Below are 27,022 nucleotides of genomic sequence, written 5' to 3'. Positions count from 1 at the left end.
TTATACCTAGTGATTTAAGAGTGTTATCACAGCACTTCTAATTAATTCTCTTGTACACAGATATGAAGATAAGCATAATAATTAAAAGTGGGTCAGAATTGAAAGGGGAAACTGAGAAATCCTTATGCGGTTAAATTCTGACTTTCTTGAAGAAAAGCTGATTTGGGATTTAAAGGTTGGCTTTGGGCCCACTCACCTATAGGTCTTCAGGAAAACACACAAAAGCTGTATCAGAAATGAAATTTTCTTCTGGATTTTCACTTTCTGAATCCGTTCTGGTGAACTGCCAACACAAAGTATCTGAAGAAACCTCTTCAGTGCAGTGCAGACACCCAGCCCTACCACTGCCTGAAAACATGGCTGTGTAGTGTGCTTGCTGCAGGTCTTCATTTGGAAGGTTGGCCAGCACTTTACAGCTGATAACTGTTTTGGTGTAGGAGAAAAAAATGTATGGAGAAGCAAAAAATACAGAGAAAATATCTGACTTGGGCCTGGAAATGAAGAGGACCTCATGAGTGGAATTAAGCATTCCCTGTGCTTTGTTTTGTGAACTATAAATGAACTTTTCAACTTACGTAATATTCTCTAAATACTATAGGAGATATATAGCATATACTTGGATCCTGTAGGTAAATGCACTCAAAATGGATTACCAAATGCAGCATCTGAAGCAAATATGTATTAAACATTAAATGTTAATGCAGGTGTGCCCCATGTTCCTATCCTTAAGTAGTGATCTCTACACAAGTGAGAGAAGGCTCTTGACAGAAGAACTGTGAAGCTTCTTGACCAGCTGTCAAAAGAAGCTTCTTTTCTTGCTGTCAGTAATTATGTCTATGCTCTGTGTAACAGCAACATTCTTTTTCAGAAAATGGAAATGGTATTTTAAAGCATAGTGTTAAATATGGACAGTACTTCAAAGGATATTTAAATTAATAATTTTCAGATGTGGCTGGCTGACTGACTAACCAGTCACGTGCGTCTGTTGCAAGCAGGGGGTTCTGGTTTTGTATCACTTTTCAAAGAGGAGCAAAGACGATGTCTGAGCCACCACAGCTAGGCAACACAATTAATAGAAAAGTGTGGAACATGTTCCATAGAATTAATTAAATGTAGATTAAAAGCATTGTATATAAAGAAGTACTTTGAATCCAAATATTTAAAATTGTTTGTGTACTTACAGAAGTAAAATGTTTTGTTTGTATTTAACAACAGTAGCCATAAAAAGATGTTATATCTGCTTTTATATTTTGAAGGCTACATATCTCCCAGTGGTAGTTAGTCCTGAGGGAAGGAGGTGATGAGGAAAAGAGCAAGGATCAAGGAAATAACTGACAAAATTTGTCAGTGAAATGTAGATATGAAATAATAGCTTGCACCTAGCTGACTGTTTCCTTACATCCTTTCTACAAAAGTACTATTTGATGAAGCAGAGCTTCCTAGAGCAGTGTCTCAGCTGGCTGATGTAACCGTGTTACAGCATGGAAGTAGGAATGCCAGGATGTTGTCACAAAATTTCTAATGATGCTCTAGACCTAGTACCTGAAAACAATTTCAATGTGTAAATTACTGGTTTGACTAAAAGGAAATAAAGGAGTGGGGAGGAGAAAAATATTCAAAGTTACTTGATACATTAATTAACAGTAGGGAAATTGTTATTAGGCTTGGGTGATTTTTAAAAATATTTTTCAGGTAAACTGGATTTATTCAGCTATGCAAAGAAGGAAATGTTTAAAGACACTGGGCCACAGCCTGTTTTAGCTTACAGTCTTGCTGTAGCTATGCCACTAAAGTCAGTGTAAAGGATGGGAGTGTTCATGTTTTGGAGTCAGATGCTAACAGCTGGCCAGATCTGTGATCTTTTACCTCTTGATCTTTTCTTAATCCTCCAAGCGTATGCTTAGAAGCAACAGCTTTCCATGCCAAAGTGTAACTGTTGATATTTTCCAAGCCTTATTTTCTAGCTATAATAGTTCTGGTACAGTTAAGCTATATGTTTGACAACATACAACTTTATCATCTGGGAATGAGCATTTTATTTGGAATCCAGGGAGAGCAATGTACAATTCAATACTTTCTAAAGGAAGGCTGAGAGTTTGTTGTTCAGGGTGAGCAAATCAAGTCACTATAAATTAAAAAGAGAGACTTTTGTAATAAATTCCTTCAACAGTCTAGAAGATCATTTTAATCTAATGTTATACTTTAACAAATTTACTAGCAACAATTATGTGGCAACCTTTAGTCAGAGATGCAGTCTGTACTTACAAATCCCTTTAATTGTTACGGGTAATTACAGTTTCCTGGAGCATTTTATTTGTATTGTTTACTTTTTAGGTCTGCCATCGATTAAACAAATCTTAGGGGATTTTCTGAAAACTTACTAGAGTACAACCTCTCCATGCACCCTTGTTCTGTTTATCTAAAGCTATACTAAAGCTGGAACCAGAGTACATGTGTGGGAAGGACATATGGCTAGGTAGAAGACAACATATGTCTTTACTATGCACTTACCATGCAGTTAGTTTGGACAGCATCTGTTGTTTGTTTAAACAGCTTTTTTTTCTTTTTTTTCTTTTCTTTTTTTTTTTTTTTGTAGGGGGAAGGGTGCAATCTGTTTAAAGGGGACCTGCAAAGAGAAGCAGGGAAAGGGTTTGTGTCTGTGTTCTTTTTTTATTGTTCTTTTTTTGTTGATGTTCTTTTTTTTCTTTTTTTTTTTTTCTTTTTTTTTTTTTTTCTTGTATTTAAGGAAGAATTGCTTTGCCTTGCTTTTTGCCTTAGAAATTTCTGGACTTTGAAGCATTATCTTTCATGGTTTCGTTGCAGGCATTTTTGGATCACTGAAGCTCAGGGAGTTTTGTCAGCTTTAAATGGAAGGGGGAGTAGGTGTGCACTCCTAACAAAGAGGATTTCTCCAAGATCCCACAGTGAAATGAATTTGTGTTTCCATTACCATTAGAGCAGAGCATTCAACAACCCTGTGTATGATTAGGGACCTGCAAAGTTGCTTGGTGTTGAGCATCTTATTTGACATATTCATTTATTTGGCAGACCTTGTGATCTGTTACTGCCGTTCAGGCTGCATGTACTTGTGTGGTGGAGCAGATGCTCATCCTTTCAGCCCCTAGGAGCCCCTGCCCATCATGCAGCAAACACTGCTGTTAGACCTGGGCAGAAAGAAGTGGGAGCAGCACAAGGTACATCCTGGCCCCTGGCTGATTCCAGGTGCTGGACTGAGACAGCTGCCCCAAACCCTCCCGAGCTGCACCTTTTGCTGAGGGGTGGCCTACTGAAAACCAAAAGCCCTGTCAGCCATTTGAATTTACCTCAGAGACTTCACACCCCCAGACCCTGATTTAACTCAGCAACGCTTTCCAAGCTTTGAGTGGCTCCAAGACCTCCCTCCCCTCTTACGTAAAAAGAATTTACATAAAACCTCACACATGGAGTGGGACAGAACTTGTCCACTGTGGTGGTGTTTTGCTAAGCAAGTACAAATACGGAGGCAGACTCAGTTTTGGCAGGAAAGAATTCCTATCTCAGTTAATAGTCCTTTCACATGTATGACCTCTCAGATCTCTCAAATCAACTGGTTTGCCACTTGTCTTTTACTCTTCAAAGAAAAGTAGAGAAGGCCAACCTGGATTTCTGTTTTGCTTAGTGTTTTATTTTAGGAATTCTGAAACTCAAAAAGAGGTGACAGAGGGACAGGGGAGGGCAACTTACAGTACTCATCTGAGCATTGCAATTGCTTGTATGAATACTTCTAGTATTTGAATTTGAATTCTCTGAGGGCATCTTGGTATTATGAAAAACAGTGTGTTCAGTTAGGAAATTCAGTTATAAGTTGGCCCTCACATCACCCAGACTGGATGAAAACCACAATCTTGAACGCAGCAAACTCCGGGAAGTCTGGTCTGTCATTATACTTCCAGGGTCCAAGGCCTGGAGTGAGGGGAGCACACAAAATAGACAAAGGAAAACATATTTCAGTTGTTTGACAAAAACAAATGTTTCAGTATTGTCTCCTTTTGTTGTTTACATACTATTCTTTTTTTATGCTAAAGTGGATTGACAATGTTTCGAGAAATTTTATTTTGGTGAGGGGGGAAAAATACCTACTTAAAAAAAAAAAAACTGTTCATTTCCTTTTGCTTATGGTTCTGGTGTTTTACAAACCTCTTTCGTCTTTCTACCATCACTTAGGAATAGCAGTATAACTTTTAATGACAGAATTCAATAAAACCATGCATATTATCTGTTGTTTGGGTGTGCGAAAGTTTAAAAAAGGAGAGGCTAGGACAGGTGTTTCCTTTTGGCTTGTTTTGTTATACACTTTATAGCAACAATGATTTTTTTAAACATAAGAGTTTTGTTAAAATATTTTGAATATTATTGCAGCACAAAACTTGTTTAAAAGTCATTTTTCCTTGGACAAAAAATGACCTAACTCTACAAGACGCAACTAAAAAATAAACTTCTAGGACACTAAAGCAAAATACTGTGCGTTTAATGGACCGGGGCAATCAACTAGATAATCACAGAATCATAGAATTGAAGGGGTTGGAAGGGACCTCAAAAGATCGTTGGGTCTAACCCCCCTGCCAAAGCAAGTTCCTTAGAGCAGGCTGCCCAGGTAGGCATCCAGACGGGCCTCGAATATCTCCAGAGAAGGAGACTCCACAACTTCCCTGGGCAGCCTGTTCCAGCGCTCTGTCACCCTCACTGTGAAGAAGTTCTTTTGCATGTTGGTGCGGAACTTCCTGTGCTCCATCTTGTAGCCATTACCCCTTGTCCCATCCCCACACACCACTGAAAAGAGGTTGGCCAAATCCCTCTGTCTCCCACAGCTCAGGTATTTATACACATTGATGAGATCCCCTCTCAGTCTTTTTTTCTCCAGGCTGAACAGACCCAGGTCTCTCAGTCTTTCTTCATTGGAAAGATGCTTCAGGCCCTGCATCATCTTTGTGGCCCTTCACTGGACTCTTTCCAGGAGCTCCCTGTCTTTTTTGTACCAGGGAGCCCAGAACTGGACACAATATTTATTAACACTGGACATAGTATTTATTGCAGAAGTATCTAAGGGTTGTGGAAGCTCACAAGATGAAGATGACTCAGGAATACATGTACTTTTATTTTGCTTAAGAGTACATTACAAAGGAACTAATGTTTTCTTTCTACCCTAGTCATCATGTATATAGCCTTGGCTGGAGAATGGTATAGGTGTGAACAAAATGGGGACAATTTCCAGAGTAAAGCAAGAAGGATGATCACAGGTATTGTAAATACGGCTTAGGAGGAAAGACTGAAAGAAATAGGGCTCTTTACTTAAAGACTAATAGAAAACATAATATGCAAGTGTGGAAAAGCTGTGAAAAGAAAAAAGGAAGAATCTATCCTTTACATCTATGAGGCACAAGAAGGGAAATAATGAGCTTAACTTGTGTCGAATGGCTTCTGGCTAAATGTTAAAAACAAAACAACAACAACAACAAAAAAACTATTAGTTAAGCTAAAAAATGCTAGTGTACAGAGAGGTGCTGAAGCTTTGTTTTGAATGTCTTTAGATCTATCAGAAATAACAAGAAAATAATGGACCCTACTCTGGGAGTAAGGTACTAAATACCGTTCGGAAGTCCTTTCTGGCCTTAGTTACCATGATTCTCTCCTTCTGAGTGTATCTGGCTGAGTGCATGGCTTACTTATTCCTGCTCCTCTTCTGTATGTCTTTCCATGTACCTTTGGAAGGCCAGGGTACCCAGCTTGGGCCCACAATACCTCAATTCTTCTGTCACAATAGGTAGAGCAAATTTGTTTTGGTAAACCCTATGGTTCATCGTAGACCTCCGTAATTTGAATTCATATTCTAGCAACTTTTTTCCCAGTGAAGACATCTAAATTCCACTTTTCAACCTACTGTGCAATAACTCAACTGCCAAACCTGCCCGAGTGCTGATTTGAATATTCAGTTGTAAGACTGGGATACCCTTTGAAGATACGTATGTTTGAACGCTGGTTTGACTGCATTAAAGGGAAAATGAAGACATGGAGATATATTAAGCAATGTTGAATAGCTGCTAGAGGTTTGGTTGAAGAGCTCTAAGGAAGAAATGTAAAATTTATTTTTGTATAGCATTTAGCTAATTTATCAGAATATTCTTCAACTACTGATCCATGTAATATGTGTTACATTTTAAGGTGTAGGTTGTTTTTTTTATTGACAGGAAGACTGAAGAAGTAATTTTAATTTAAGTGATTTTATTTATATGCACCCCTAAACATATTTGTATATGCAGGGAGCTCCAATTATAGTGTAATTAGAGTAACATGAGAGCCTTAAGATCAGGAGTTCAAATTTATATTTGTAAATATTCCACTAACATCTAAAACACTCTTCAAAGATGTTTATTATCTCCATTTTCTGATTGATGGGGTTGTCATGCTTTTAAATACAAACCACAGTAGTATTAACAGAGAGAGAGTTTCACCTATATACAAGACCTTTATTATTTGAACGTTTGAATGATTGTAACTGTAAGATAATTGGAGCAGGAAGTTTAAATACATGAATGTGAGGGGGAAGAAGCTAAAGAGCTGAGCCTGCACTCCTCTCTTGTATCTACATAACATCTAGATTATTATTATTAATTTTATTGAATACTAAAAAATGATGATATACATGTAAGAAGGAGAAAGAGAACATAAGCAGTATGCCAATTGTGTTTTTATTTATTTAACTTTTTTTTTTTTTTTTTTTTTTTTTCTAGGAGAGGTTTAGGGATTTGGGAGATGATGCATGCTTTTGGATTCTTGGAAAAAAAAACATTCATTTTTTAAAGTATATGACAACATTGATTCATCCAGTGTTGTCCAAAGAAAATTCTGTTCTAAGTGATCAAATTCCTTACTGGTATGTGATAGGGGAAGTGATGTTCATGCAGCAGATTCATCTATTTATTCACATATTACCAATAGGTTACGGCATTATTTGGTTTTTGGATATTGTCTGTTCTATTCCTTTCAGGAAAAAGTCTGTTAGACTGGTTGTTATTTCTGGAAATAACTCCTATAGAGAAGCCTGACAAGTATCTTATTGATCCAAGACAAATGTGGAAAGAGGAGATTTTTGGCAAAAACAGATGAGAAGTAACATTTCTTAACTGATACGATTTTAAAAATCTGTTCTCACAGCCTTTACTCAAGTAAACTATCATTAGCCTTAGCTGGGATTTCTTTAATGATGCCTATAAGAAAATATTTCTGTTTTATCTTTTTGTTCTCTTTTGTTTTTCAGTGTTGATTCTGGAGCGTATTTTATGATTAACTGATTGCTGAGAGCAGTTCAGCTTTATAATAAACCAAAGCTTTAAGATTAGTATTTGTCTCTCACTCTGGGATAGCAGATTAAGATTATGGTTTGGGAACAGAGCTGGAAACCCGCTGACATCCCACTCTGCCAAAGAGCTGGGCTGGGGCAGGTGGCCGTACAAAGTTGTAGCCCAGTGTATACTGGGAGCCACTGTTGTGATCCATTCCCCACTGCTGGAGTAGTGCTTGGGGTGGGCCTGGAGGCCTTCAGACTGGGTTTCCTGGGGAGGCATGCCCAGCCCAGAGTGCAGGGATCGGGCTGGTTTAAAGATGGAGCTGTAGATCCGTACACGTTTGGTCTTGGAGTGACTGAAACAACAATTAAAAGGAGAAGTTTCAATCTGTAATGAATAAATACCTTAGTCAAGTGCATTTCTTAAGGCATCTGCAATTGTTGTAGAAAGTCAATGTTTTGCTGTTGAAATGCCTTGTAGGAGAAAATATGTATGATTATTCTTTGGTGGATGGTGAGACGCACCTGGTCCAATCCTTGGTGACTGCTGTCATTTTACTTTAACCAAAGAAATTAATTTTTGTGAGGTTTTGGAGAAAAGATAAACTCATATTAATTTTTCTTTGGGAATAAGTCATACCATCTGCTAATTTATTCTCTGGTGAAGTCATGTTTTCAATTGGTTAACTTTTTCAGTAAGGGAAGAAAGAGGACAGAATAGTTTGTCTGTTGCTCCAGGGAGACTTGCTAAAGCTAATATGTTGCATCAGTAGAAAAGGAAAAGAAGGTATGGATTTCCTAACACCATCTGTATCACATACATCCTCATACAGCAAAAGAGCTGGAAGAAACATCCTTGGAATAAACAGGTTAGTGGTAGCTCTGTTGATATGGTATAGGTGGGGGTAGGAGAGAGATTATGTTGCTAACAGCTTGGATTAGGTTTGTGGTTTCTAGAAAAGATGAATTTCTTAAGATGCCTTCTCCCTCGCTCTCTAGCTAGGAGCTTTTATGTCCTTGTACTGTGTTCTATTTTATTTTTGACTGAGATAAAGACCTGGGTCTTTCTGGGTTGTTGAGACCTCTGGAATTTGACTTCAGTTGTGGAGAAGCAGAGGTTGTGCAGGCCACCCACCCGAATTGCTGATTTAGTGCAGTCCTGCAGTTGTTGACTTGAGTATTGTCAAAAACCATGCCATACTATCTGAACAAACACACCTCTATCTGCAAGTGATGACTCCTTTTAGCAAGCCCATGTCAGCTTAAAACACACCTTTTGCAGATTGTTTTTGCCCTTTCTAGCTATGGACTTAGGTCTAGAAATGACTGATACTCACTGAGTCTGATCGGTTTTCCTATTCTGAGCTGTAAATATCAAGAGAAATAACTCTCTCCCTCTTCTGAGATACTAGTACTTAGCAGTAAATGCTTTTCTAGCAGCATTACGTAAAACTGAAAAAATGTTTAGCAAACCATGTGTTAATGACACTAAGCTATGGCTTCAACAGGAAGCGGGGATGCATTGCTCTAACATCTATGGTATGGGTTTGGTGCCAAGAAACAAAACGGAATGACTGAATGTGAAACAGCGCAGGCCACAGTTATTGCAGCATATAACCTAATGTGAAAATCCAAACAAGTAGGACTCACCCAGCATGCAAAAAAGTTTAATGGGACTAGAGGGAACAACAGACTTGAAACAGAGCTGGTTTTGCTGAAATATGAGTCTACACTGGGAGGGGGGAAGTAGCTGGTATACAATCACCACTACATTGCCGTTTATTGCTTTATGGAATTCCCTGCAATTCCTGCTTCTCCCCATGCTTTATTAATCAAAGTGAGGAATTGTGTTGAAAGTCACAAGGTGTTCCTTCCATAGCATTTGCTTTCTTGAGTAAGGAGGAGGATTCCCTGTGTCCTCCCCAGTGCTGACAGGCCTTTGGTCCCCTCCTTGTTCCTTCCCTCCAGTTTCTATTTCATTGTGGCACACACCTGGGGGTAGGTGGATGACCACATCCAGAAAGGTAGAAAGGGATTTAATGTTTCGAATTCCTTTGCCTCAGAGATGTGAGCATTACCTACTGGTCTTCATGTTCTTCTTTTGCATTTAATAAATATGCCCTTCCTTGCAAAGGAGACTTTGCTAAGAGGATATTATGTCTTTAGCTGAAGCACTTGCCATGAAGCACTATTCTGGAGTTTTCTTCAGTTCATTCTACCTCAGAATGGTGGCTTTTAAGAAACTGCTATCTAGTAAGAAATGTTTTCTTGAATCAGTCTATATACTTTTTTTCTCTCAAATGCAAATCTCTCACAGGGATCTTAATACTTTGCATTTATGTGACATTTTTTGTCGGAAGCTTTCAAACTGCAGCGTATTATGATTTTTGAAGGTAAGAAAATTCTACCTTAGATACATGTTTTTAATTAGACTAAACAAACAGTAACGAAGTCGTGGCCCTGATCTGCAGGTTGATCCCACTGATTGAACCCAGCTCTCACATGAATTCTTTGTGAAACAGGGGTCTAACTTTGGATGTCTTTCTTCTGGAAATGAAGGAGCTCAGCTGCACCACATGATTAGCTTTTTAAGCAAATAACTTTTTGGCTATCAATGGAGGGAGCCCAGGAGGAATGACCTGCAGGTGTGGAGGAAAATTTAACTTCTCAACCATGCAGTACTAATTCTTTGTTCTGCTGATGCAGGATTAGAGCTCAATGGGAAAGAAAAAGATCAATGACATTTAAGGCTTTGTCTGTGCTAGGGTAGGATTTTTATGTTCTCAGCACCCATAACTGGGAACAGATTTTCAATACTACTCAATTCCCACTAGATGCTTAAGTACATACTAGCCATTAAAAACAACTCAGCACCAAATGTCATGAACTCTTGAAAATCCACCGACTTGTTTGGGTACTTAAGTTCTCTTTTGAGAAATATAGCTCTGTATTTAAAAAAAAAAAAAAAATCCCCAAAATAGCACATACAATTTGTACTGTGTGTGGTGCTTCTGCAAACTTAAGTTAACTGCAATTAATGGTGTCTACAGCATGGTCACTGTTGTGGAAGTTCCATTAGCAAAAATCCCAGAGTAGGCCCCCACCTAGAGGTAAACAAACTTCAGGAGAGAATTTGAAATGATTCAAACTGTTTCTCAAGACTATTGAAACTTAAAACATAAGCTTCTTTGAAGTTTAGGGTGTTCTTTTATTAGTAACCCATATTATTACATTTTTGTCTTCTAAATTCTGGGATTTGGATAGACCTGAATAGACAATGTAAAGGACAAAGATTTTATCCCCAATATTTTGATTTTAGAGGTGACAGAATAACTTGTTATGGAATGACTGAAGGGTTTTGACTTGGCCAGAAGTAAAAACTGTCTGCAACTGTCTTAGGAAAGTTCTGTTAAAAGTGCTTTTGTTTAGCAAGCAAGCATGTAGTTATTATTTTAAGGAGGTGAATTTAATTAATCAAGATTCACAAGATACTCAGCATTCCTAGGTCCTATTAATGTAATTCTTAGATTTAAAACTAGTTATCCAGGCAAATTTGAACCAGTTGACTATGTTACAGTGATTTCTGGTCATCATGTGTTTGAGCATCCTCTTTTTACTTCTGGAGCCAAGTCAGTGTTGGAGAATTTTGTCTTTCAGCAGCATCTTTCTGAGTGCTGAAGAGGTGTGATTCCCCAAGAGCATTGCTGACATGACACCTAGATATTACAAATATGACAAGTATTACTTATTTCACTTCTGTGGTGGAGGTCATAGTACTGTAATTAGATGAAGTGTAGCTTTGCTAATGTAGCTGAGACCCCATGGAGAAGATTTAGCCAAACTGATACACAAGTACATTGATCATAGTGGAAATGTAGCCTGGTTGGATGGTGCAACTGCACTGATGGCTTTCCACTGCTTTTTCTCTGCGATTCTTTATGTGATGAAGACCAGTTTATTTTGAGTTTTGTATTCTGCTGAACAAGTCTGTTAGTTAAGATTCCACTTTGAGGAACTTGGAAGTTGTGGGGATTTTTTTATTTTTGTTTTGTTTTGTCTTGTTTTGAAGATATAATGAGGACTTTGCACTGGAAGCCTGCAGCAATCCTGTTATGCTGTGATTAATGTCACTGTATAATTCTGACAAGCTGAAGCCCTCCCAGGGTGCTCATTCATCATGAATCTCTCTATAGCTCTTATTTATTTATTGAACAACATGTAAGCACAGTTCCCTTTTTTGTTTAATGTATCAGCATTTCAGTGTATGTGGACTTCAAGGTTTCAGTTTTGTTGACAATAATGAGATCATCCAGACAATTATCGTTTGATTTTCACTTCACTAGTGAGGAAGATTAAAGAAAAGTTAAGGAGCTTTGTCTGTTTCCTGTTACCCATTTACTGAGGGGGAAGAAAAACTAACTGTTTAAAATGTATAAATTATGAGACTTTAGATCATACTCAAACAGTACGTGAGGAGACTGCATACCATCAGCTCATTGGAGTTTTGAATGGGTCAAGCTGGCTTTCTGCTTAACTAAACCATGACTTGAATCGCCACTTAAACAGCAGGTATGAGTTAAGGTCCAAGGCTTATCCTATATGTCTACCACATACGAGCATTCATCCAGCTACTACACCTTCAAATATTCACAGTGCAAAGATTAATTGCTTGTACAAGAGTCTGCACCTAGCATTAGCATTTTGTTAAGGCATGCAGATTCCTGCAGCCCCCTGCCCTGTCCTGCCATGTTTCATTGGGAGAATAAAAATGGACAGGAAATCAGTAGACTTGTAGAATATAGTAGAATAGTTGAGTTGGAAGTCCAGCTTCAAATCAAGTCCAGCTGCTTGATGACCTCAGGACTTGCCCAAAATTAAAGCATGTTATTGAGCATGAAGTGGTAATAGGATGTCATATAAGGTTCCAAAATCAGGGATGTGCAGTGTCATGGGCCACAGTGGCAATAAGAATGCTGGTCACATTCTTTAACACGTTGGAAACTGCTCAGATATGGCTGTGATAGGTGTTGTGTAACAGTCTGAAGTAAAGTGATTCTCAGTACAGAAGTAACATTACACCTACACAAAAATGGATTGCTCTGGACACTTTAAGATCAGACATAAATATCAAGAAGTTGGAGGGAATTCAGAAAAGAGCCACAATCATGATTAAAGAACACAGAAAGATGATGGCAAGAAAAGATGAAAAGAACTAGATGTGCATAGCTATATGATGATTAAGAAGGTGCATAAGCTTCTACAGCTAATTGAAGTGTATAAATGTAAAGGAAGGAACATAACTGTTTGGAGTGTTACAAGGGCTTGTAACTGGGAGTAGTTGGATGAAATTAATCAAACAAAAATTTAGGTTGGGAAATTTCCAAACAGTGGACCATATGTTCCCTTCTGGCGTAAAAACGTGTGAAGGGGAACAAAACACTCTAAAAGCCATGTGGTGTTTGAAGTGCAGCTGTTGTTCCACATTCTCTCCCCTGCTTTGTGAAAGTAAGGGCCAGGGCCAGGTTTCTGAAGTGCACACACTATCAACACAAGTGTTAGAAAAACCAGGAAATCTGTAGTTAAGCTTATCCAGCTCTTGAAGTCCCAGTTACAAGTTGTACCTTTGCTTTTCAACCTTGCCCATTTTTACTTCCCATGTCTCCTTCCTCCACCCAAACCTTGACTCACATGGAGGCTGTGTGTTTAGAAATGTATGCTTTTGCTTTGTTGGGAAAGCTGATTGAAGCTTGGAAGTATATGATTCATGTGTGGACAGCCTTTCGCTTCATGTTAAGTTCAAGTGTGTTGAAGGGTGGACAATGAAGGGAGTTGCACAGTGCCGAATATTGTAACCATATTTAACACCAGTCCTGATATACAAGTTTAATACCTCCTTCCCCTGTGACAGCTTGTGTATGTGGCTGAAGTTACCACTTTGTATGGGGGACAGAGTTCTTCATGACTTAAGGTTAGCAGTGAGAAGTGCTGTAGAGAAAGAGAATTTTTAGACTTTGCTAGAGTAAGAACTCAGTGCATAATTTCTGGGTTGTCTTTTCTTTGCATAGAGTATAAATATGTGGGGGACTTCAACCCCCCCCCCCCCCCTTTTTTTTTTTTTGCCCGCTTTACAAGACCACTTAAAAAGTCTTGCTTTTAGACAGGGCCTTCTCAATTTTACTGAATCCTGATGTCCTTCAAATTTCCCCCTCCAAGTGCTTCCTAACTTCTCCACACTCCCCACAGCTGTACTCCAGATTGTCCAGTGAAGAATTACTATGTCATGTTTGGAGACTAAATACAATCATTCAAGTATTTCAGCAAGACTGAATTCTGTTTGTTTAAATGCATGTTTCAACATTAATTATAGAGTCATTGCTGATTTCTTCTTAATAAAAGTCCAGAGAACATAATATGTCATACAATGACGGTATTTTGGTTTTTCTGTTTGCATTTTTCTAAAAGAAACATTTTGTCCAAGACAGTTCTCCTATTTCCAGATTTTAAACAGACATGGGTCATTTGAAAGTAGGCCAAAGGAGCTTGAAATCTTAAATCTATATAAACTATTTTTTAGAGAGACAGTATTTATCCATTTGTCATTGTATCCATTGTATCCATTGTATTTTATGTCACCTTTCATTACCAAATCTCTAAATCTTCAGGCAAATATCTCTAAATTTCCCAACACACAACTAAATCTAAGCATCCTTCATATTTCCAGTGTGTTTGAGAAGGAACTTAGACTATTCAAATCAAAGTCCTTTAAAAAACAGAAGGAATCTGCATTTTCCACTCAAATAATTTTATTTAGATGAAAATCGCTGCTGATATAAAAAGGTAAGGTTTACCAGCTTACACTAAACATCAGCTTGGTCTACAGCTGTTCATGGCAGTCTTCATGTCTTTCTATTAGATTGTAAAATGTATATGTACATTTTAAGCATTATTGGTCATATGTTTTCATAATAGTAATTGCTTTATTTTATAAACATTTAAGAGACCCTAGATAGCTTTGAGTTTTCTTGTATTAATACATGCAAGTAAATAACACCATATTAACCAAAAGCTAGCAACAAGTCTTTTTTATTTCTTTTTCAATGTTCACTTTAATGTTCTCAAACACCAAACAATAAATGAAATAGACCTGCACCCAAACTGAATTAAAATTTCATCAAAAGCACAAAGGCAAGAGAATTCTGAATTAGCTGAACCTTTGCCTCCTGCTGTGTATCTAGATGTTGCTGGAGTCCCCTAACCTTGATTAGTGTCGGCACCAAAGGCTATGTGTTATTGTAGATCAACTCACACAATTACTGCTGACATCTTTAATCTAGCTTTATAAGCAGAAAAAGATATAACACTGTCTAATGTTTAGAAGCTGGAGCTACAGAAATTCAGACTTGAAGTAACGTGACCATTTTTAACAGGAAGGGTAAATTAACCATAGGAACAATCTACCTAGGGACATGTTGGTTTCTCCATCACTTGAAGTCTTTGTATTAAGAGTGGGTATCTTTTTCAAGGAGGTTCTGTAGATCAAATGAAAATGATGGTTTTGATGCAAAAATTAACGGTTGAGGTTGTTTCACCTAGGTCACCCAGGAGATCAAATACAATGATCATAACAGTCTATTTTGGATGTAATATCTATAGATTCATTGAGTGAATTATGTATTCAGCAAAATACCTGCAGACGAACAAACAAATAGATATTTAGCTTTATTTATTTCATACTTATAAGAGGTATGCTTGTGTTCAGTATTTTATCTATGAAGAAAATCAGTATCTAGATTTAAAAGAAGACTGTCAGACAACAGACATACTGATTCTCTTATGTCAGAAAACAGATTTGATGATTGTGCAACCATATGAAGTTTTTTCAAACAAACCATGAGCCTACAATTGTAATAATTTTTGATTTTACATTGTCAAGATTTTCCAATTTCTTAAAACTGCCCTAAAATGTGTTTATATACTAGTGAGTTATTTCACTTCCTATTTCCTCAAGTCAGCTTAACAGAGAGGTTTGATTAATCTCCAGACATAGGATTTGAAAAGAGCATGTAGGCTGAGTGTGTGGGATTTTTGTTTTGCTTTATCTTATTTTGCTTTTAGTAATAAATACAGTGACTTAAGTCAATTTGTTTAACAAAGCAGACTGGATCTTGGTGAATCACCTTAATGGGTTTCAGAGATGGCTTTTTAATTCGCTGCAGTTCTTAAGCTATTGAAAGCAGAAAATGAATAAATTATGTCTTTTAAAAACAATAACAACAAACTCAAGTCTAATGACTTCATGGAATGATTTCAAAGTAACATTGCCCCTGGTGGAAAAATGGGAGCTGCCTGCTTTCCAAATGGGCTGCACCTGTGCAGCTCTCAGAGAGGTTAAAAACATATCAAAGAGTTTCATCTGCGCGGGGCCTTCTGGGACGTGCTAAATGGATTCAGAAGTTGGAGGAGGATCAGCAGTCCTGGCATTGTGTGCTGTGTTACTGTTGGTCCTTGTTTCCTGTTAATTGTATTACTGCCAGAGAAAGACTTTTTTTTTTTTTTTTTTCCTGTATCATAAAATAAAATAAAATAAAAGACTCAGCCTGCAGGCATGGGATCTGATGCCTTTGCTTGCTGCAGAGATGCAGTCATCTGGTTTTAGCCCTCAACATCTAATGGCTGGCATATGGACAGAACGCAGTGTTCTGTGCCGCTCCCCTGGCTTCTCATAATCAGCGATTGAGATCCATTATTTCAGCAGGTGTGCTAATATCTGCAAGCATGGCTGCCTTGCTCTGCTAAAACTGAAGATGTGTGGCTGTGGCCTCTCATACAGAAATGTTAATAAAATTCTTATTGCACAGAACGAGTTCTGTTCTACAGAATGGCCGGTGTCCTTAAGAAACACATGGGGTAAGACTCCCTATTTTGGACTGCTGTAGAACTAACTGAAAAATGAGAAAAGGAAGTAACAAAGTTTGAAGGAGATGTTTCAGTAACAAGCTGTTGGACCTAAAAGATGGTGGCAGCAGCAAGAGGTAGGGAACATCCCTTAACGTAGCTATTATGAAAGTGCACATCTCTTTAAGATATATTTAAATTTCAGAGAAGTTCTTTCCCTTACAGACAAGAAATTCCAGTAGCACATTTATCACCATGTACTCAATAGGCTGCTCTATTTTTAATAAGAAAATCAGAAGAAAAAGCATTTATCTTTATGCATGTTTCCAAATTACATATCACATGATATACAGGGAGTCAGAGTTAATAATGCCTGTAGAAACTTTAATGTTTGCACTTTTATTTATTCCTCTTTTGACAGGTCTATTCTTGTTTTGTTCTTTGCAATTCACATCATTTCAAGACGCACAGACATTCAACTGTCTAGTTACTGGAGAATTTCAAGTATTTTTAAGGCGATGTTGGCATATAGCGCTCCTAGGGCTAGGAGCATGTTCTTGAGAGCATTTATTCCCTGGAACATGAGGACTATGTATGTGAATAAGTCTCTGCAGGATGTGGCTACATTCTTGCAAGATTAATGAGACAGGGAAGGGTTGAAAGAATAGAGAGCTACCACTTAGCCAAAGCTCTGTTTGAATGGAGACATTTTTCTGCAGTACTGCTTGAATCTGTACTGTCTGAATTGTGATGGCTATAATGCGTGGCTCAGAAAGACAAATATTTAGACCCCAATATAACTAAACCTGGAATTTCCAACTGAAATCAAGGAAAAATAAATGTTTCAATCATTACAAATGAATTATCTTGATCTCAAGTTCAGCATCTTCAGGATATGAATGAATACTGATTACATATAGCAACAAGGTAGCAATCCTAACAGTGCAGAAATCATGGTTATTATCTTTTTCTTTTTTTTTTTTTTTTTCCATAATTAGTGCTGAGACACTCTGCTGTATGTTAGAGTATATCCATGTTTTCTTCATGCTAGCTGCCAGCCAGAGTGCCAAGTGTCTTCTGAGTCCCTAAAGTCTCCTATGTACACTTCCCAGCTGCCTGATTGTAGGAGCTCTGAAATCACAAGCTGCGGGAAAAGTATGGCGTGATTTTACAAAACATGAGATTTTATTATAATTTTACCTCTGCCTTCTGTATTTTTTAACTTAAAAAGGAAGTCACCATTGACCAAATATCCCAGCCAGGATACACAATGTAGATGTTATCTCCAACTGTTCTGTTTATCAAGGCCTTTCACTAACCCAGACAGCTTTCATTATAGTTTGCCTGCTTCTCTTCCATGCCTACGTTCCTCTAGCTAATTCTCTTCCCCCATTGCCTTCTACAAAGGGTGACAAGAGGCAGGACTTTTAGCTTGTAGGGTAGAAGTGTGGTCATATGGAATGAAAGCAGCTGAGCTTGAAGCTGTGAAAGATATGGTGAAAAGTGTATTTGAGAGGCAGAACAATTTTCACATGCAAACGGAAACTCTTTTAAACAGATGGATTTTTGTTCCAGATCTACAGAGGAGGAAAAAAGAAAGGTAACTACATCATTTGTAAATGGAAAAGAAGTGATAACACATACAGATTAGTATCTACAAGTATGAAGAATTTTTTAAGCCTCACTTTAGGTCATGCAAACAGAATTGTAATAACGAAAGCTGCTTAAGTTTTTGCAGTCTCATTAGACCTCAGTGGATATACACTAGCCATGCACAGAAAGTATTTTCCTCTTTTATTATCCAATGGACTCACCTCTCCTATAGGCTGTACCTAGTTACTGAAGGAGAAGGAAAACCAACTGTTTAACAAGTATGAATTATAAGGCTTTATGTTACAGCCAGACAATTTGTGAGAATTCTGTATGCCATTAGGAGTTCTGAGAAAGCTCAACTGACACACTTGGTTTGTCACCAGCTCAAGCCCTTGCTTTACAAGAGTGTGATTTGATGGTCAAGGTGCATCTTAGTATGTGTTGGAGGTGTTTGTCCAGTTCACACACTGTGAAATTCATTACAGTACCAATTTCCTTCTCAAAAAATATTAGTATAAAGGGTTTGTATATGATTTTAGTCTGTTGCAAAGGTCACCATTTAAGTCTTTGGAGTGAGAGAAAATGTTTCAACTAAAAACCAAATGCTTGTGCAGGCAGAAAGGTGTTTTGCTAAAAGCAGTGTGCTTACTAAAAGAGCCAGTCAGTCAAACCAATAAAATAGAAAAATCTTTCCTGTTTTGAGTGCAACCCAGATTTTGAGGTTTGCTTAGAAACAACTCTAGACAACACCTGGTTTTCGTTTGCCAGCACCTGGTCAGCAAGACTTTGAAAGCTGTGTCTACCTCTCTCTCTGTCTGTAATGCCCTGAATATGTTTCACGGTATTGTGCATACAGGCCTTTGTGACACCACAACACTGCTCCATGTTAGTGCATACAATTGTCATGCTTTAGTGTTCTGCCTATACTACCTGAAGGTATATGATATAACATAACCCCTTTGTGGAATTCACCCTGAAAGGTACGAAAGGTAAGTCCTCATAGAAGAGTTGGAGATTTAAGTCTCCAGGACAATGTATTTCCAAACACCACTTGAGCTTTAATGGCCTATAGCTTTCTCCTCCATCAGAGCAATATCCTGTATGAAGAAGTTTGAGAGGGAGGTCGTAATATGACTTCTGCAAAGTTTTGTGGTTTTTTTTTTTTTTTTTCAGTTTCTAGTTCTGCTGCATCTCAAACAGACACCTAGTTAACTACCAGCCCTTGGACTAATCTGCAACATCAGGCACATTAGGAAAGTGTCACCTATGATGGAGCAGACGTGGTGACTGAGTTAGAAATCCCATTCCTGAGCTTACTCTATTAGTTATAATGATATTTGTTTTAATGAAATATGCTGAAAAATTTGTCATTATAAGGCACGCTGGTACACTGCAAATGAAATCTGCTGGACAGATTCATAATTATAGTTATTAGCACTTAGAAATAGCTGTATAGTAAACCCCTTCATCTCTCTTCTTTGACCTTTTTCTTTGGTTGTGAGATGACAAATTTCAGGTTCCCTGATAAAGCCGGACAAGATAGAGAAGAGGCTCTGTTTTGGAGAAATTCAAGGAAAAAGAAGAGCTAGAAAAGCTATATGAAACACTGCTTTTCTTATTCTGTTAGTGTTTCTTAACTAATAATGTCATGCTGCAGACATGGACTCTAGTTGTCAATAGCTTATGAAAATAAATAGATAAATAAATGCATTGTGTTGCTTCCCCTAGGCATTTATGTATAAGTGAGGTTTGTCTTGCATTAAGACCTGACTTCTTTTTGTCCATTGTTCTTGCCTTTTACAGTAAGAGCACCACTAAACTTGCTGAGATATGTAAAGAATATTTGCACTATATTTGAACTCTGACTTGGGTGTTTAGAGACTAAATTAAGCTTTGTTCTTCTCACTTCTTACAGAGCTTGAACTACAGTATGTGATGTTTTAAATATGGTCCCTGAGCCAAGTTGTTTCCTCCCTAGAACATGCGTTAGGCATCAGCTCTCGCCCGTCATTTGCTGGGATTGATAATGTGCCAAGTCTTGAAGTCTTGACTCAGTTCTTACTCCGACAAGACTCCCATGGAAATCAATGGAAGTTTTGCCTGATAAAATGCTTCTGGATTCCTCTCCAAAACACTTGGCTGTTTTGCAGGCACGTTTGCAAAAATCCAACATTTCAACCCTGTAAAGCAGGATTATCAAAATCTTAACTGATGGAGGACATTCTGAGGGCAAAATACCCGGGGGCCTGCTGCTGGCAGTGGAACATTGCCTATGTTTGAAAACCAAACCAAAACAAACCCAAGGACTACAGGACAGTACATCATCTAAAAAGCTGCTAGCAGAACAGCAGTTAAACTTATCTGGCAGTATCCACATATGTACAGCATGAAACGACAGTACCTTGTTACACTCTAAGGTGACTTGTGTTATTTGGAGTCATTTTGAAACTGAACAAAAGGCTATGAGACGAGATTTTTATTATTTATTTATTTTATGTTTGTCCTGCATGTGGAAATTAGAAAAACTAATGTGCAATTGGTTCATACAGAAAGATGTACTGTAGCTTAGCAAGCATTGCATTGCAATCAGTTTCAACAAATACCACAAAAACACTTCAGGATGAATACAATCACCAGAAATAAAGAGAAACAAACTTTAATGATCAGTTTTTAATATATGAGTATCATCCATCTCTTATTTTATAAACACATTTTTTTTTGAAGCTCAGCATGCTTTATGTCATGCAATTTATATTGCTTTGAAAGCAGTATGTGCTTTACATCTGGAAAAAGAAGCCATTTTGGGGGTATAGGAAACAGTAATGTCTACATGTATACATTCTCCGTGGTTCTGCCATGGAGTAAATCACGGCCTGTTATTTTGCAACAGACACATGCAACTTTCATTTCTTGGTGAAAACAAGCAAAGTGAAACACTTCTCATTTTCAGATTTTGGAGTGAGAAGCAACATCACATGAAACCAACTTAGCTGTAATTTTTTAGTTAATCTACCAAACCTGTGCCATGCTGTGGAGCACAAGAATTCTGTTACAGACCCTTCAGTTCTGGTAGTGCAATTATCCCAGCCAGGCCCTGCAGCTCCTTAGGATGGTGTGCATCTAAGTTGTTTCTCCGTTTGCAGCCAGGGTACGTACTGAGGTATGTGTACTGGTCCAACTGTGGAGTGCGCTTGTCCTGCACAGCTTATTTACAATAGCTCTAACTATGTGAACCAAGATCAGATCATGATTTTTTCCATTGCCTAGAGGGATGTATCAAAGGAGTAGGGCCTTGGCTTTTGGAAAGAAAGCATATCGTATTTCTCTCCAAAGTCTTTCTCCAGCTGTCCAGGAACTGCACAGTGAGATTCTGGGATTATGTCTACACTGTGACATGTAGAGTTGTTAAAGCCTACTGAACCCTGTGACTCATGCTGACTTTCCCAATGACTATTAGCCCAGCTGCAATTTTGAATTAGAGCATTCATGTATTTGGGAAGAGTTAGCTTGTGTTGTCTCTTGACAGACTAATTTGTATCATGTATGATTTGCTTGTGCCCAGTCCATCCAGACTTGGTAGCTTGAGTCCATGCTAAAATACCAGGCATGCTTCAGTAACTATAGGCACCATTTCCTGCTCTGATGCCTGCCTTTTACTTTTTTATATATATATTTTACGATCAAACAAAGCTTATGATCTTAGAACTGATTTACTATTGTTGTGTAACCTGCACAAACATTATTTTTTCCTGTCCCTCCCTGAAGTACAGACTTTTGGCTGAGATAGACTATTAACATGGGCATAAGCTTTACAGTATGAACTGGGGGTGGACTAAGCCCTGAATATGCATTTTTGCCAACTTTGTGGCCATATGCTACAACAGAATATACAAAGGGTAAGGGCGGTAAAACTATTGGGTGGGGTTTTGGGGGTGTGGGATAGAATTCTTTAGGATGGGAGCTGTTGAGTTTAAGACTCAACAGGGCTAGGCAAGAGCCCAACTTGCTGTCTGCAAAATGTTTGCTCCCCATCCTTACAAGAGCGAGTTGGGAGGGGAGCTAGCTGCCTCCACACATCTCACAGCTGTGTTTGGAACCAAACTGCACTGCAAGTTTTGAATGCTTCTTGCTTTAGTTCTTGTATAGTCAATTACCAAGGGGAAGATACAAGTCAGAAGGACAGATGTAATAGTAATGACAACGAAATCAAGGGAGTCATTATCTGGTCAGCTCTTCTTCAGAGTGTAACTTCCCTGCACAGAGAGTAGTTCTGAGGTTTCTAAACACATGGGCACAATTGCATCATGAAATAGGAACAGAATTATATTATTTGAAGCAGAGTAATATTTTAAAAAATTAATTCTAATTTATTTTTTAACCAATTAATGCATCAGTTTGCTTTCCTGTCTAATACCTCTGGAAATCCCCCTGCTTGCACAGGGCCTGTGAATACCCCTCACAGGCTAGTATCACTCCTTGCAAATACAAAAAAAGTTTAAAAGGTTTTTGCTACTTTTGTTCTCTGAATCTCTTGGAGTGAGTCTGTTTCATCTTCTCTAGCTTTCAGTTTGTGTGCTCTTTTGGCAGGAACTGTTGGCCTGATTCTGATCTTATCTGAAGTGTGTAAATCAGAATGAAGCCCTGTGCCTTTGAGTGAGATATGGGAGCAAACAGCCTAGCACGGTGTGTGACGTCTTGTACTGCTAAGAATTCCATTTGGATTTGCAGCAAAAGGGAATTCTTAACCAGGCTCAGTTTCCACAAAGGGCAGTTTGCTACTACAAAGGGAGTAAAACAAATAGAATGACTTGATACTGAAACAAAAGTGGAGGTAAGGATCACAATAGTGAGTTTTAAAGGTGTTTATTAGAAAGCCTATAAAAAGAGGAGAAAGCAAAAAAGAGGGTAAGAGTCAGTTCAGCACACAGATATGAACAGTCAGTATTGACTCATTTTTCTGGAACATAGAAGAAAATGTTGCAAATTTGGTAAGACACATGATATTATGACTGAAATCTGATGTTTTTTCTTTCTCTGGTTATTATGACAATGCTCCAACTCTCAGAAAGGAATGGAGGGATGGTGGCATCAGACAGAATGGCGAGCAGCCATAGTAGTTAAAGTCAGCATGAGTAAAAGCATAATTTTAACAAATAGAGATTTCTATTTTAAGGTTCAGTGTTCTGGTCAGCAGTGATTTGGGCAGGAATATAGAAGAAAGCATACAGCATTTTAAATTGACTAGTGGTAACACCTCAGTATTTAATTTTTAGTTTTAGACTGGCACAGTTTCTGTTGATAACAGCTTTACAATTTGCCTTTGATCTTTACAGTGGGAGTTGTCTTTTAGGGGAAAAAATTCTCTATTTCCAAACTTCTTTCTTTGTCTTTTTGCAGTCAATGCTCGTGTGCATGTATAGATTTATCAGCCAATCTATAATATATTATGATAGCTAAATTGCTGTAAACCCTGGGTGACCTGGCCTTTTTTAGAATGTCTTCACATGGGAAATTACACCACTAAAAGTCTAGTGGAAAAACTTCACTGGGATAGTTCTGATGGTAAATTTGATTCTGCAGAGAAATTCTCAAAGGATGCTAACACTTACTATCTCAATAGTTTCCTTGCACTGAGAAGTTTTAAAACATCTTCAAGATCTGTTGCCACTGCAGTCATATAAATCAGCTAGCAGAATCATGCATCTTAGTCTCACTCACTTCCATGACAATATTTAAGCAATATTGCTAAAACTGGGAGAGCTTGGTTTGTTTTACTTCAAGTCAGTGAAGCACTTTTTCATAATTTATAATTCAACTACAGCACTTATCACAATAGAATTTTGTGGAGACCAAAATAAATCCAAGAAAGTATTAAATCTGTGGCTGATTGAACACCGCTGCTAGGTTGTAGACTCTAACTCAAGAATTCCCTAAACATCCACATGTTGGAAGCAAGGATGGTGGAGACAGATCTGTGCATGCCTTCTTTTTCCTCCTGCTTAGAAACTTGCTACTGAATCACCAGCTTGACAAAGGATTGCAGATCCTACACTCTCAATCCACACTCTTAATCCTTATCAGGCTCTTTCCAGAGGTGCACATTGAAAGGTTGAGAGGCAGTGGTCATAGGATGCACCAAGGGAAATTCCAAACAGATATAAGGGGGAAAAATTACAGTAAGGGTGGTTAACCACTGGAATGGGTTACCAGACATGCTGTGAAATATCTGTCCTTGGAGATGTTCAAAACTTAACTGGACAAGGCCCACAGCAACCTGACTTTGAAGTTAGTCCTTCTCTGAGAAGGGGTTTGAACGAGATGTCCTTCAGAGTCCCTCCCAATGTAGATTATTAAATAATTCTGTGATGATCAAATTGGAAGGAACTAAGTTCAAATCGCTGCTACTAAAGTACCTCCCTTTCTGTCTCTTCAATCTCATTCACAAGTCTAAGAAATTTTATCTTCAAAATAGTTGTTAGGGCCAGGGAAAAAAAAAATAAATAGGGAGCTTTCCACCTTCAGTTTCTGTGCACTGTTTATTTCCTCTTCTGGTTTAGGTCTAGTCTTTTGTTGTTGTTGTTCTAGTCTAGCAATTTAAATGGCAGTTACATCCTTGTGTTCATGTAGAACTAGGGACCAGATGCTCTCAGTCTTGTGTTTTGATGTGCACAGCTGGGGGTTCCCTGACTGAGGAGACCACTCTGTTCCCTCCAGTAACTTAAGAGTAATAACTGTTTATGACAGTGTGTCTACTGAGAGATTTCTAACTGAATGTGTTTGCCAAAATTAGACTTCAGTAAGCCTACCAGGAAGACATTAGGACCTTTTCCTTTGTTTCCTTGTTCCATCTCTTCGTAATATTGAAATTAAATTCCTTTTCCTTTCATTAGGCCTTCTCTTTCCAGACTACCAAGATGAGGCTCCTGTCCTGCCTGCAAATCCCCTATCACGGCACTCATTCTTACTTCATTAGACAGCTGCTTGAACTCTGGCTGCTTCAGTGATAGAGACACCCTAAGTGATAGAGACACCCTAAACTAGTCAAGGTTCTGCAAAAGTGTAAACACAAAAACACGTATTTTTCCATGGGAAAAAAAAAAAAAAAAAAAGTCAAGAAAAGAGGAATGTGTTTTATTCTTAGTCTTAAACCTGTATGGTGGTTTATACCAGTTAGATTGTTATACTAATGTTGTGTATATTTCATGCATTTTCAGTATTTCCCCATATGTTTCAAAAGTAATTTATGCTTATTAGTTTCCTAAATATTGTTCACCCCTCAAATATTGTACTAAAAAAAATAATAAAAAAAAACAACGTTATTATTCCAGCATGTGCAGTGTAGGCATATTATATAGGTGTTCACTAGAAAGGAACATCTATTTTAAATGCAATCTATATGTTAGAGATATTTTTCTTTTACCTGGCTCACCACCTTATTGTAGTTCACAAACTATAGAAATGAATTTGTAGTATCACAAAGATTTTAGTTCATAAAACTTTTATTTTGAAAGTTTGTAGGTCTTCCAATCTGTGCTTCCTCAAGTCACAAGAACAATACTACCAGTCTTAGCTTTTTACATCTGCCTGATCCCCTTCTTGCTGATTTCCTTCCAGATGAACATTTGATCCTTTTTTCCAGGTCTCTAATTTCCCAAATGAAATGAAGTGACCCTATTAACTTCCACCCTCCTTGCAGCCCAGTCTTGACAGAACTCCATGGCTGCTGTATGCAGCACCTCTCTGCTACAGCAATTTGCCAGAACTAGAATTTGTTTCATAACCAAGTTTGGCTGCAAGAGAGTACATGATAGGGCTCCCCTGCGGGTATGGAGCCACAATTTTTGTTTTGATTTATTGCAATTTTTGTTGTGTGCTTTTTTGTTGTTTGTTTGTTTTTGTCAGTGTTCTACGTATTTGGCTGTGTCAACTATGTTTGCTCTAGAGTAAAGAAAGAGAAGCTGGTCAGAAAATAACATGGAGTTGAGCAGTTGCTGAACTGCAGCTTGTATCATTCTTTAACTGGGTTATCAGTTCACATTCAGAGAGCTGAAACATTTATATTCTTGCATTAGAGGCAGAAGAGATTTGATTTGGTTTTCTCCATATCTAATAATTTTTGTAATATTCATCTTGAGGTTTCAAGAGGAAGGTTAAATTGTTGGCTTATTTTATAGATGTTTTAATACTTGCTCTACTCACTCACCATGTGGTGGTGAGTACCATGTAGTTCTGAGCTTGTCCTCAACCCAAGGCATGGACTCCAGTTTTCACTGTTCTGATTTCATTGTCAGAGAGTACTGGAGATTCTTCCTTTGCCTCTTTCATATGTGTAAAACTAGAAAACCTGGAGTAGGTTGCCAGAGAAACTTGGGGACAACAGCATGAGCAAATACTTCTCTAAAAAATACCATCTTAAGGTTGTGTTCCCAGTATTAAAGGTCATGTAAGTAGCTGTCAAGTTTATACAGAGCAGGAGATAAAGCTGTTTGTGTGCAGTGTAAAATAGCAGGGGAGCCTTTTGATTTGCTGAGCGGCTTTGTCTAGATCCGTAGCTGCTTCTTTGCATGCTTAATATTATCTTTACTGTTCTAAGAACTGATAAGCTGTTCCGACCCTCAACAGGATCATCAGATAGACTTTCTTAAGAGCTATTACACAGATTATTTTTAATAGAAAATGCACTCATAATTCTGCATTAATTTTGGAATTGTTTTCAATGTACAAACACCCTTCAAACTCAGAAAAGCCATCAGAGTGAACAGAGCTATCTTCCTATTTTGTTAATCTTTTTATCATCAGATATAATCTGCCAATGAGTGTATCTGTTCTCTCAACACTAGTTATTATTCTCCCACAGTCACAGGCTGCCACTGGCTGGGTACACTGAAGAATCAGTCATCTAGAGTTTTAATATTTTGTGGGTATCAAAGTTTTGCTGGATTGCTTCAAGCTTGGTAAGTGTCCAGCAGTGATAACAAGATGCTTTGTGGTTTTATGAAATCTTCTGTATGGTTAATACTTCAGTTAAGTGTGAATAATATATTTCCAAAAACGAATTTAGTGAGCTACTTAAGGAATCAAGCCACTTATAAATTGCAGATCTAATTCTGGTCTGAGAAGTAACCACTATCTGATCAGTAGCCAATATTTTCCATTTGTTACATGCAATTCTGGTGAACACCTGGATTCTGACCAATGTTACTGCTGTGATGC

General features: G+C 37.9%; 1 long non-coding RNA gene across 1 annotated transcript in view; it reads left to right on the top strand.

The window, feature by feature from the left end:
* The window catches only part of LOC119718142 (uncharacterized), a 120,791-nt gene extending 100,322 nt beyond the window's left edge, over positions 1–20,469 (top strand). Inside the window, exon 4 of the long non-coding RNA XR_005268818.2 lies at positions 19,725–20,469. This is a non-coding gene — a long non-coding RNA (uncharacterized lncRNA). The remainder of the gene's footprint in view (positions 1–19,724) is intronic.
* The last annotated feature ends 6,553 nt before the right edge of the window (positions 20,470–27,022 follow it).

The sequence above is a fragment of the Anas platyrhynchos genome, chromosome 12 (genome assembly GCF_047663525.1).
Source record: "Anas platyrhynchos isolate ZD024472 breed Pekin duck chromosome 12, IASCAAS_PekinDuck_T2T, whole genome shotgun sequence".
In the NCBI taxonomy this organism is placed as follows: Eukaryota; Metazoa; Chordata; class Aves; order Anseriformes; family Anatidae; genus Anas; species Anas platyrhynchos.
Note: the sequence above shows the minus strand (reverse complement) of the source record. Positions and strands in the feature narration are given on the sequence as shown.